Source organism: Maylandia zebra, linkage group LG7 (assembly GCF_041146795.1).
Source record: "Maylandia zebra isolate NMK-2024a linkage group LG7, Mzebra_GT3a, whole genome shotgun sequence".
In the NCBI taxonomy this organism is placed as follows: domain Eukaryota; kingdom Metazoa; phylum Chordata; class Actinopteri; order Cichliformes; family Cichlidae; genus Maylandia; species Maylandia zebra.
In genome coordinates this window covers 21,091,819-21,104,491 of record NC_135173.1, presented here as the reverse complement: position 1 = coordinate 21,104,491, position 12,673 = coordinate 21,091,819, and positions in this window count along the sequence as shown.

The following is a 12,673-nucleotide window of genomic DNA, read 5'->3' as shown; positions in this document are numbered from 1 at the left end:
TCTTTCAGTTGCTTGAGTTGTATCACTTTTGTGTTTCAGATTATATACAAATGTTGCACCTGAATAATCATCAACAAACGACAAAACAAACTTAAACCCTTCTTTAGAGTTTGGCGTAATCGGACCAGCCAAATCCGTATGTACCAACTCTAATGCTGCCCTGGCCTTTTCATCCGGTTCTTGGTTCCTAGTTTGAATAAACTTCCCTTGTATACAGGCTTCACATTGCATATTTTTGTTGATTTTACCCTTAATTTCCATTCCATCAACGACATTTTGCAGATTTTGAACATCCTCATAATTACAGTGTCCTAGGATTTCATGCCACGTTTGCATATCAAAACATCCATTACATTTATCTTCAAACTCTTGCACAGTGTTTATAAAGAACAGTCTCTCGTGTTCATATATAGGGAATTTTGTTCCATCAACATGTTTAAGAAAACTGTCCCCGTGTTTGAAAACCACAGTGGCTCCGTTACTAGTAGCTGCTTTTACTGACAAAATGTCCTGTGGGAACGATGGAATGTAGAGTGCTTGTTTCAATGTTACCTTGTGGCTGCGTCCTTTACTGTCAATCATACTTATCTCAGCATCTCCTCGCCGCTTTGCAGCTCCTCTGCTCCGCCTTCCGTCAGCCAACTCTACACAATGAGCCTCGGGTTGAAATGTGTCATCAAAAGTCTTAAAACTCTCGATCTTCGTGAAGATATGTGACGTCGCTCCCGTATCCACCAATAGCTGGTTATTCAGCATCTCTTGGCCGCCGTCCGGGACCCTCTGGGGTTTGGAGCCCGTCTTGAACGCGTAGTCCTTCTCCACGACCCCTCTCGCTTCATCCCGTCTTAGCTTCCTTCTACAGGTCGCATCTTTGTGTGTACTACTCCGGCAAAAACTGCACCATACTCTAGATCGGCACGTTCTTGCAGTGTGTCCCTTTAGTCGAAAATTTAAAACACACAATCTCATTATTCTTTGATCTTCGGTCATCTGCTCGCCATGAAGTAGAATCCTGGTCTGATTGCACTTTTGTCCTCATTACATTGTCATTAGTTATAGCCACACGCATTCGCTCGGTTTCTTCATAACTTCTGAGTTTTACTTTAAAATCTGAAAATGTGATTTTTGCTTCACTCTGTGTAACGTGCACAATCAGGGGTTTAAACGTCTCTGGTAGACCTTTCATTATCATTGCGATCAGAAGTCCATCAGTTAGTGACTCACCCGCATTTTTTAACGCTGTGATAATTGCTTCTGCTCGGATAATATAGTCCGTCACACTTTCATTCTTTTCATTTGTGAGAGAAGTGAGTTCGGTGTACAGACTTATGATCCTTGGCTTGCCCACTCCTGCATAATGACCTCTCAAAATTTTTAGGGCCTTCCGTCCGTCATCAACTGCATCTCTCATAACTAACGATAAACTTTTGTCATCCAGAAATTGTATCAACTCTGCATATGCTTCTGCATTTTTGTCATCATCTTCACCATCGGCTTCTTCATCACCCTCAGCCTTTAAGATGACATCTTTCAAACCTTGTAGTCTGAGATGACCAAGGAACTTCGTTTCCCATATCTCATATTTCCTTTCATCTCCATCAAATTGCAAACGGGAATATCGACTGCCCGACTCTGCCGTGCGTCTGCTCATGATGCACAAAAACGCTTACTCACTCAATCGTGCCAAACTTTTAACACCTGCCGGTAACTTGCGCAGCGGAAGCGTGCTGGGCCCATAACCTGTTAGCAGAGCTGCTCTGGGCCACGTCATGGCATAATATTTTTGAGGGAGAATAAAAAGTCAACACACATATCTTATTTCTGATGGAGGACTCTGCCACTACACTTCTCCAGTCCATTCACAGTAGTCGTTGCATGGTGAGACATGGATAGGAAGTGGGTGGAGCCTTTTACCGTCATTTTATTGTGACGCAAAGTACAAACACCTGTGGACACACAATCCAACAGAAACGTTTCCAGCGGTGAGTATCATGGTTGCTAGGCAACCTGAGCAGTGCGACGGAGCCTAGACCGTCCCATTTCACAAGCCTCTCACTTCCGACCTTAGCGGTCTTTGAGTACGCGGCCCTTGTGGACTGCTAAGGCTGCGTATTTTAAGGCTGCAGACCCTGAATTGGGATACAGCCACAGAGACAGAACACCAAACCATGATAACCGAAACATGGGAAAATAATAATCAAAACTGTACACTAAGAAAGCAGAACAACAAAGCATGGAGCAGCAAAAAACCAAAACACAGACAGCAATAAATACAAAACACACAGTGAAGGGAAAGGGTGAACACAAGACCCAGGGAACACAGATAAACGTGAAGGCAAGAGGACCTAAAACAGTGAATAAAAAATAACCACAAACTCAAAATGCTGGGTCGAGAGACCCAGGACCATGACACCTAAATGCATTGAGTTGCCACTATGTGATTGCCCAATTAGTGAGTAGTTAACGAGCAGTTCGAGGTGTACCCAATAAAGGTCACTCTTTTTTACATTTGTTTTAGAATTGCAATATCCTCTTTACACAGGGCCAGGAAAGCATTTCCCCTTGAAAAATAAGATAATAGAAAACAACCTATATTTGTATTCACTCAGGTTCTCTTCATCTAATCTGATAACAGATAAATGAGAGAACAAACCAAAAAATAAATAACTTATCAGTCAAATACTTTTTCATACCACTTTGTAAGTACGTAACTGTATTTACTTAGTATAACTGTGAATAATTACACAAAACCTTAGTGTTTCATATAAAAGCAAAGCTTCATATGTCTTCTTTCCAACAAGGTAAAGCAGGCTTTTATTACAATTAAGTTCAACATACAGTGGTTCATTTGGTGTGGTCATTTTGGAACATTTACCAGTTATCTAACCCACATGTGAATTGGAAGGACTGTGTAAGAATTGGCGGGACAACTACACACAAGCCTCATTATTATTCACACATGTGTGAATATTCATGAGGTCCTGCTATTACACACGCTACCACCAGGGGCACTCTTGGTGATACACAGATTTAACACAAAATCAAGTTTATATGTATTAAACCGACATCTTGATTTTTTTGTTTTTTTAGGGTTAGTGGACCAATAGAAACCACTCTACGTTGTTAGATTTCAGTCAAAATTAGCAGGACACCGCCTCTGTCCTGTTAATTCAAAATGTCCTTCTAGTGTGGTGTGTATTCAGACGAAATGTCCAGCTAATACATGTTTACCAACGCACACACACACACACACACACACACACACACACACACACACACACACACACACACATATATATATATATATCCCACATATCCTGTGGGGCTAAGATCCTGTGGGACTTCCAGATACAGACGGACAAAATGGTGGTGGTAGACAAACAGAAGAAGACGGCCGTAGTGATCGATGTAGCAGTTCCGAATGACAGCAATATCAGGAAGAAGGAACACGAGAAGCTGGAGAAATACCAAGGGCTCAGAGACGAGCTCGAGAGGATGTGGAGGGTGAAGGTAACGGTGGTCCCCGTGGTAATCGGAGCACTAGGTGCGGTGACTCCCAAGCTAGGCGAGTGGCTCCAGCAGATCCCGGGAATAACATCGGAGCTCTCTGTCCAGAAGAGCGCAGTCCTGGGAACAGCTAAGATACTGCGCAGGACCCTCAAGCTCCCAGGCCTCTGGTAGAGGACCCGAGCTTGAAGGATAAACCGCCCGCAGGGGCGTGCTGGGTGTTTTTTTTGTTTGTTTTTTTTATATATATGCACACATACACATATATATATATATGTATATACACCTATATACATATTGAATTATATTTAATGCAATTATGCAATCATCCAAACTGTAGCCTCACTTGAAAGTGAGCAAGTTCACTTCAATTAATTTTATTACATTTACTTGGGGATTTTCATAGCTCAGCATCAAACATCAAAATCCACTGGGGCAGTTCCAGCACTACACATTGACACACGTAAATCAACAACCTTTGTTTTCTTGAAACTAGGTGCCTGCGGGTCCCTTTCTAGTCTAAACAACAGTGTTTCAGTAACTTTCTACTAGAAGATGGTCCCCTGTTATCTACTTTCGCCCAGGCAAGCGTGAACGAGAGTCTACAGCATTCTACCCCCCAAGGACGCGTAGTCTAATGCCTTTATTTTCAGGGCTGTGTCCACTTAATACTACACTATATCAGTGTTCCCTCTAAGCTGCGTGCGTGCGCAATTGCGCACGCTGGCACGGTCTCTGCGCACAGAAAATCTGTGTTGCGCACAAAAAAAAAATCTAACCTGAATTGAAATTAAAATTAATACTTTAACAATTCTGTTTTGCAGTGTTAGTCTCGACTCTACTCCTCCCCTTTTGCGAGTGTGGACGCTTCATCTCTTTGCTCCTTAAATGCTTTTCTTCTTTTATTGATTTTTATGCTGATTTTTTTCCCTTTTTTCCGTATGAGCTTACCTGCGATAGCTTCTGGACACTTATAGATCATTAGGACTAAAGTTTTCTTAACAGAAACAGCAACATTTTTATAGTTACCTTATCCTCAGCGCTCCGTGTGTCTGTGGCCTAGACACAGCTGAAGCCTGATTACAGCATCTGGTGCTAACCGCTAGGCTAACTAGCAACAAGATGCCTTCCCTCTCCACAGATGACTACCACAGCCTCCTGCAGAAGATTGCAGTACTGGAGACAAAAATTCATCACTTAGAAGCAAACGTGGAGGTAAATGGACTGTGTGGAAATGAAACAACCTTGCCTTTGATTCAAAACAATGGCGATGAGCAAGCTAGTACACAGCTAAGGAGCACAGATAACATGACCAAGAAAGTAGACTCTGTGCATTATTATAAATCCTCAAGTGATAATCCCCCCTTGGACTGTCTTGGTGCAAAACCAAGACATAAATCATGTCTCCTGGAAGGGGGAGGACGTATCACGGGCAGAGCACAGCGATCTGAAATCTCTGAAACCGACTGGCCTTCACTTCCTACGAGACAGAGAAGCTCTTCTACCCCTGTATACGAGAGGAAACAGGACTGGACAACCGTGAATAGGAAGGTTAACAACAAACCTCCAAAACAACTGAATGTGAAACTGCACAACAGATTTGCTCCACTATCAAAGGACCCTGGATCTATATCGGACAACCATCCATCTAAAAGCAGCGAAGTAAGGTCTGAAAATCTGTTGAAAAGTAAAAGACCACAGGGAAAGCTAAAGGCTAGGCCTGAAACTCTGATTGTGGGTGACTCTGCCGTAAAGGATGTACAAAGGATGTGCGGTAAGAACACTAAAGTCCTCTGCTTTCCTAACGATGTGGTCAACAACCTGAAGGAGAGAATTCTTCAAATTGCAAATGAATATCCAACTATGACAAACATTGTTCTGCATACAGGGTCAAACGATGTGTCCAAACAACAGTCGGAGGTTCTGAAACGGGACTTTACTGGATTACTAAATACTGTAAACTCTCTGAATGCAGCTGTATTCATCAGTGGACCTGTACCGCCGGTCAGAGGAGGAGACGAGAGATTCAGCAGGTTGTTTACACTGAATAAATGGCTTATATCAGCATGTACTGACCACTCTGTGCATTTTATCAACAACTTTAATATTTTTTGGGAACGCAGGCATCTGTTTAAAGCAAATGGATTTAATTTTAACAAGTCAGGGGTGAAACTGTTCACCTCCAACTTGTTTTATTCCATACGTCATCCATCTGTGCTTGGTGCCAAGGCTGAGATAAACGAGGAGTTATCTCATAAAGAGGAACAAACAGTACTCCAAGAACAGACAAAGCCCAGCAGAAACCTTGAGGAGGAGCTCCATTTGCCCCCACCTGGGAAGAGCCTCAGAAAGGAGAGACATCTAAGGCAAGAAGAGGGGTCCCTATTTGCCTCCAACTCTCTCAACAACACCAACGACCAGGACCAGGACCAGGGACCACGATCTTCCCCAGTCCCCCAAACCCCTGACAGGCCATCACCCTCCTCCCCCTCCCTTTCTCCCCCTTCCCCACACCTGAAATTCACTGAGGAGATGATGGAGCGGGTCAATGCTAGGCTCAGATCTACCCCCCGGCCCAATCCCTTTTTGTCCCCCATAAACCCCCCACCAGAGCCGCCAAAGGTTCGCCATCGAGCCCCACCCTCAACAGAGCAATCGAAGTCACATTGCCCAGCCTCGCCCCCCTTAGTTCCTCCTTACCACCTTCATGCTCTGTCTCCGCAGTCTGATGTGTGATGTGTGAAGGGTCCGGGCTGTGAGGATTATGGCAGTGGTGACTTTTCCCAGGAGAAGCTGGGACCCTGTCTGTGATCTGTGTTGATTTTGACTGTGTAATTATTGTTGGGGATTTTAACATCCATGTGGACAACCCTCAGGACAAAGGGACTAAAGACCTGAGTAACACTCTGGGCAACTTTGGGCTGACTCAGCATGTAACAGAGGCCACACATAATAGAGGACACACTCTTGACCTACTGATCTCCAAGGGCCTGAGCATTTCAAAGGTTACTGTGTCTGATGTGGGCGTGTCTGATCATTACTGTGTTTTCTTTGAAAGTAAAATCTCAGCCCACATAAATATATCAACAACAGTGATCACAAAACGGTGTATAACTGAACACAGTAGTGCAATTTTTAACCAGGTCTTCCCATTAACACCTGACCTGTCCAGAGGGTCAGTCAATGAGCTCGTCAATAGCTTCAATGCTAACATGTTAAATGTAATGGACACTATTGCTCCCATTAAGGTGAAGGTTATCTCTGGAAGGAAAAAGTCTCCATGGAGAAACTCCACAATTATAATTTACAACTGAGGAGGGCAAGGAGGTCCTACTTCTCTGACATCATCACTAAAAACAGCCATAATGCTCGGGTCTTATTTTCTACAGTTGACAGGCTAACAAACCCTCCTGTGTCAGTGGCAGCTGAACTTCATTCGACCATGGCCTGCAATGACTTTGCCAAATTCTTCACAGAAAAAATCCAAAAAATTAGACAAGCAATTGGTACATCAACAGCAGATCCAGGATATGCACTGTGTCCACCAAAAAACTGTTTAAACACCATGAAACAGTTTCACCCGATTAACAGCAAAGACCTGGAGGACATCTTAGGTCAACTGAACAACTCCTCCTGCTGTTTAGATGTCCTGCCAACAAGTTTTTTCAAAAAGGTCTCAAAGACTTTAGAGTCAGACCTGTTACAGATCGTCAACTTTTCTTTATTATCAGGTGTGTTTCCAGAATCACTAAAAACTGCTGTAATAAAACCTATACTGAAAAAGGACAATCTTGACAAGACACAAATGAACAACTACAGGCCGATCTCAAATCTCCCATTTTTAAGTAAGATCATTGAAAAAGCAGTTTCTCAACAGCTCAGTTAGTTCTTAAAACAGAGTAACTGCTACGATGCCTTCCAGTCAGGTTTTAGACAGAACCAACGCACTGAAACCGCTCTGACCAAAGTGTTTAATGACATATGTCTGAATACAGACAGTGGAAAAATGTCAGTCCTAGTTTTACTGGATCTCAGTGCAGCATTTGATACAGTTGACCACAACATATTACTCAAACGCCTGGAGAACTGGACAGGTCTTTCAGGAACTGTACTAAACTGGTTCAAGACATACTTAGAAAACAGGAAATACTTTTTATCAATAGGTAACTTCACATCTGAGCAGACAAGTATCACATGTGGAGTTCCCCAAGGTTCCATCTTGGGACCCCTTCTGTTTAACATTTACATGCTCCCACTGGCACAGTTTATAAAGAACAACAAAATAAACTATCATAGCTATGCAGATGACACACAAATATATATCACAATGTCACCAGGAGACCAAGGCCCTGTACAGGCTCTTGGTAAATGCATTGAGGAAATTAATGACTGGTTGTGCCACAATTTTCTCCAGCTAAACAAAAACAAAACTGAGGTAATAGTCTTTGGCGCCAAAGAAAAACGATTACAGGTCACCAGAGAACTTCAATCTATACATCTAAAAACCACAAACCAGGCGAGAAATTTGGGTGTAGTGATGGATGCAGACCTAAACTTAGAAAAACACATTAAGACAATAACAAAGTCAGCTTACTATCACCTCAAGAATATTTCAAGGATAAAAGATCTGATGTCTCAACAGGACCTGGAAAAACTAGTCCATGCATTCATCTTTAGTAGGCTTGATTACTGTAACAGCATCTTTCCAGGTCTACCTAAAAAAATCAGTCAGACAACTACAGCTGATTCAGAACTCTGCTGCTCGAGTCCTCACTAAGACCAAAAAAGTGGACCACATCAGTCCAGCTCTGAGGTCTTTACACTGGCTGCCTGTCCGTCAGAGGATAGACTTTAAAGTTCTAATGCTGGTCTATAAAGCTCTGAATGGTTTAGGACCAAAATACATCAGTGACCTCCTGACCGAGTATGAACCTTCCAGATCCCTCAGGTCATCTGGATCCGGTCTTTTATCAGTTCCCAGAGTCAGAACCAGACACGGAGAAGCTGCATTCAGCTTTTATGCTCCTTATATCTGGAACAAACTCCCAGAAAGCCTCAGATCAGCTGAAACACTCAGTTTATTTAAATCCAGGTTGAAGACTCACCTATTCTCAGCTGCATTTGAATAAAGCACCAAATCCACACTTTTAAGCTTAAATTTCAAAACTTACATTAACTACTGATTTTATCTACTGTTCTGATTTTATCTGTTTTGATTTTATATACTGTTTTGTTTGTTTGTTTGTTTGTTTGTTAAGTGGGTTTAGAGCTCTGGGTAGCTCCCCAGCTGGGTCTAGACTGGGTCTAGAGAGTATTTTAAATTCAGGGAATTTAAAATAGAAAGTAGCTCGTCCACAGAAGGACTGGTAGCTCCCCTTACGATAAGGGTTCAGATCGCGCGAACAGGTGTGGGTTTAGAGCTCTGGGTAGCTCCCCAACTGGGTCTAGACTGGGTCTAAAGAGTATTTTAAATTCAGGGAATTTAAAATAGAAAGTAGCTCGTCCACAGAAGGACTGGTAGCTCCCCTTACGATAAGGGTTCAGATCGCGCGAACAGGTGTGAATGAATGTGTGTGTTTAGTTAGTTTGTTTTAATCAATTTTAAATCATGCTTTTTATTTGTTTTTATTTCTAATGTCTCTGTAAAGCACTTTGAATCACCTTGTTGTTGAATTGTGCTATACAAATAAATTTGCCTTGCCTTGCCTTGCCTAGTCAGTAAGTGACTGGCTGCTCCCGTGTGGGATTAGAACGATGTCACCTTACCCATAGTCCAGCCAATAATGCGATTCACATTCGTATATATGCAGCTAATCAACGTCGTTGACAGGCTATAAAGTCGTCCTTATGTGCCGACATCGGTGTTTTAGCTAGCAAAGCGGCGTGGCTGATGTGGAGTGAAGCCAAGTTAATGAAAACGTATACAACCATTGGAGATGTGAGCAGGACAGATGGAACAATTGACGAGAAAAAGTGTGGACTTTATACCAGTTTTTAAATAGTGTTGATAGGCCACGTAAAACCAGAGTTATGATAAAAAATATATGCAATGTTTGGTTTTCTTCCTGAATATTATTGTTGTTTGTATTTACTGCGGAAAAAACGGTAAAAACGCTCGAAAGCACTCTATGCCTGTGAGCAAAACCAAAACCAACCCACCCTTTCCTACTGGTCAAAAAGTGTACCATGTCGACCAATCAAAAAATGATATGGCAACGTGGCATTTAGTTGTTTAGGAAGGGGGGAAGTTTTAGGAGTGACGGCGGTGGTGAGATTTTCGACGTTTAGCGCAAATCTTGTGTAGTGTAGTCAATAGTATTATCTTGTTAATAATTTCACCTCCTCACTACGTACGACTCTGGATAGTGTAGCTCCTGTGAAAACTAAGGCCTCAAATCAGAAGTACCTGACTCCGTGGTATAATTCTCAAACACGTACCCTAAAGCAGATGACTCGTAATCTGGAGAGGAAATGGCGTGTCACAAATCTAGAGGATCATCATTTAGCCTGGAGAAATAGTTTAATAAAATAAAATTTTTATCATTAGAGGAAAAATTACCAATAATCATCCCACAGATGTAATATTATCTACAGCTACTCTTAGTACCATTGATGTTAAGTTAGACTCTTTTTCTCCAATTGATCTTTCTGAGTTAACTTCAATAATTACTTCCTCCAAACCATCAACGTGTCTTTTAGACCCCATTCCTACAAAATTGCTCAAAGAAGTCCTGCCATTAATTAATTCTTCGATCTTAAATATGATCAACCTATCTCTAATAATTGGCTATGTACCACAGGCCTTCAAGCTGGCTGTAGTTAAACCTTTACTCAAAAAGCCATCTCTAGACCCAGCAATCTTAGTTAATTATAGGCCAATCTCCAACCTTCCTTTCATATCAAAAATCCTTGAAAGAGTAGTTGTCAAACAGCTAACAGATCATCTGCAGAGGAATGGTTTATTTGAAGAGTTTCAGTCAGGTTTCAGAGCTCATCACAGCACAGAAACAGCTTTAGTGAACGTTACAAATGATCTTCTTATGGCCTCTGACAGTGGACTCATCTCTGTGCTTGTCCTGCTAGACCTTAGCGCAGCATTCGATACTGTTGACCATAATATCCTATTAGAGCGATTAGAACATGCTGTAGGTATTACAGGTACTGCGCTGCAGTGGTTTGTATCATGTCTATCTAATAGACTCCAATTTGTGCATGTAAATGGAGAGTCCTCTTCACACACTGAGGTTAATTATGGAGTTCCACAGGGTTCAGTGCTAGGACCAATTCTGTTTACATTATACATGCTTCCCTTAGGCAGTATCATTAGAAGACATAGCATACATTTTCACTGCTATGCTGATGACACCCAGCTCTATCTGTCCATGAAGCCAGATAACACACACCAATTAGTTAAACTGCAGGAATGTCTTAAAGACATAAAGACCTGGATGGCCGCTAACGTTCTGCTTCTTAATTCAGATAAAACTGAGGTTATTGTACTCGGCCCTGAAAATCTTAGAAATATGGTATCTAACCAGATTCCTACTCTGGATGGCATTACCTTGGCCTCCAGTAACGCGGTGAGGAACCTTGGAGTCATTTTTGACCAGGACATGTCCTTCAACGCACATATTAAACAAATATGTAAGACTGCTTTCTTCCATTTGCGCAACATCTCTAAAATTAGAAATATCCTGTCTCAGAGTGACGCTGAAAAACTAGTTCATGCATTTATTACTTCCAGGCTGGACTACTGTAATTCATTATTATCAGGATGTCCTAAAAACTCGCTGAAAAGCCTTCAGCTAATCCAAAATGCTGCAGCAAGAGTCCTGTCAGGGACTAGAAAGAGAGAGCATATTTCTCCTGTTTTGGCTTCTCTTCATTGGCTTCCTGTTAAGTCCAGAATTGAATTCAAAATCCTGCTCCTCACATACAAGGTCTTAAATAATCAGGCCCCATCTTATCTTAATGACCTTGTAGTACCATATCACCCTATTAGAGCACTTCGCTCTCGCTCTGCAGGCCTACTTGTTGTTCCTAGAGTATTTAAAAATAGAATGGGACGGAGAGCCTTCAGTTTTCAGGCCTCTTCTGTGGAACCAGCTTCCAGTTTGGATTCGGGAGACAGACACTATCTCTACTTTTAAGATTAGGCTTAAAACTTTCCTTTTTGCTAAAGCATATAGTTAGGGCTGGACCAGGTGACCCTGAATCCTCCCTTAGTTATGCTGCAATAGATGTAGGCTGCCGGGGGATTCCCATGATGCATTGTTTTTCCTTTCCAGTCACCTTTCTCACTCACTATGTATTAATAGACCTCTCTGCATTGAATCATATCTGTTATTAACCTCTGTCTCTCTTCCACAGCATGTCTTTTATCTTGTCTTCCTTCTCTCACCCCAACCGGTCGCAGCAGATGGCCGCCCCTCCCTGAGCCTGGTTCTGCCAGAGGTTTCTTCCTGTTAAAAGGGAGTTTTTCCTTCCCACTGTTGCCAAAGTGCTTGCTCATAGGGGGTCATATGATTGTTGGGTTTTTCTCTGTATCTATGAAGCGCCTTGAGGCGACTTATGTTGTGATTTGGCGCTATATAAATAAAATTGAATTGAATTGAATTGAATAGTTTTGTTGTGTTTGTCAGAAAAATTAGGTGACTGCTGAATGTTACAGGTGTTACAGCAGTGATACATCTCCTGTTGTCAGGCCTGAAGGTATCAGGCTGTTGTTCTCCTTTATCTCATAGTGGACAGAAATTATTTTTTGGAGTGGCACAAATAATTTGTGTGGCATCAGACTTTATGCAGAACACCTGATTGTTCTGTAAATATTTTGAAATGTTTAGTTAAAAATGCATTGGCTGCATTTTTAGGTAAACAGCTGCAAACAACAAAGTTTTTTGCATAACAGTTATTTTTTTGAAGAAGTAATAGAATTAATTGCCCAACATTGGTCATTATTATACTGTATTTTATGAAGCTTATGAATGAGCCGTTTTACATCCAGGTGGTAAATGTTGCTAAATAAATTTTAAAATTTATAAATTTTATTGGTAAATGTACCAACCTTTGAGCAGGCTGGTACATTTCTAGTTCAACCATTTCAATCTTCTTAAAGAACTGCATGCTTCAACAACAGAAGGAATCTGTATCTTCCTTGTTCTCTGTC